Genomic DNA, 525 nt, shown 5'->3' with positions numbered 1-525 from the left:
TTTCTTTTTTTTTTTTTTCTTTTTTTTTTTTTTGGGAGTTGCAGGTGGGGTCTGTTATCTGTTACATTTTTTCTTGTTGGGTGGATGTTGTGCCTGTAATTATTACTTCAGCTTTTACTTTTGCTTTTGGCTTTGCAACCAGTCTTGCGGTGTTCTGATTTTGAAATCTCTCATCTTTCATTTTCATTTGGGGGTGGGTAGTTTGCTACTAAATTATTTACACCAAATTTTGTAGTCTTCTATGATTTCTGATGGTTGTCGCCGTTTATATTCATTGACTATCGGGTGAATTAATCTACTGGACTGGAAGCTAGTGAGATCAGTTCACATGCTATAAGATCTGTGCAATTACCAGTACCCTGTTTTGTATTTACCATATCAAATAATTATTTCTTGGAGATTGATGACTGTTTTATGTGCTGGAACTGTTGCCTGTTGGAAGTTAATTACAGAAATCAAGAAATGACTGGATTTTACTTGTACTCCATATTCATTTGACAATGTCAGTTGGACTTCTTGATAAGG

This window comes from Ipomoea triloba, chromosome 2 (assembly GCF_003576645.1).
Source record: "Ipomoea triloba cultivar NCNSP0323 chromosome 2, ASM357664v1".
Taxonomy (NCBI): Eukaryota; Viridiplantae; Streptophyta; class Magnoliopsida; order Solanales; family Convolvulaceae; genus Ipomoea; species Ipomoea triloba.
The sequence above is the reverse complement of the archived record's forward strand: the minus strand, read 5'-3'. Positions refer to the sequence as shown.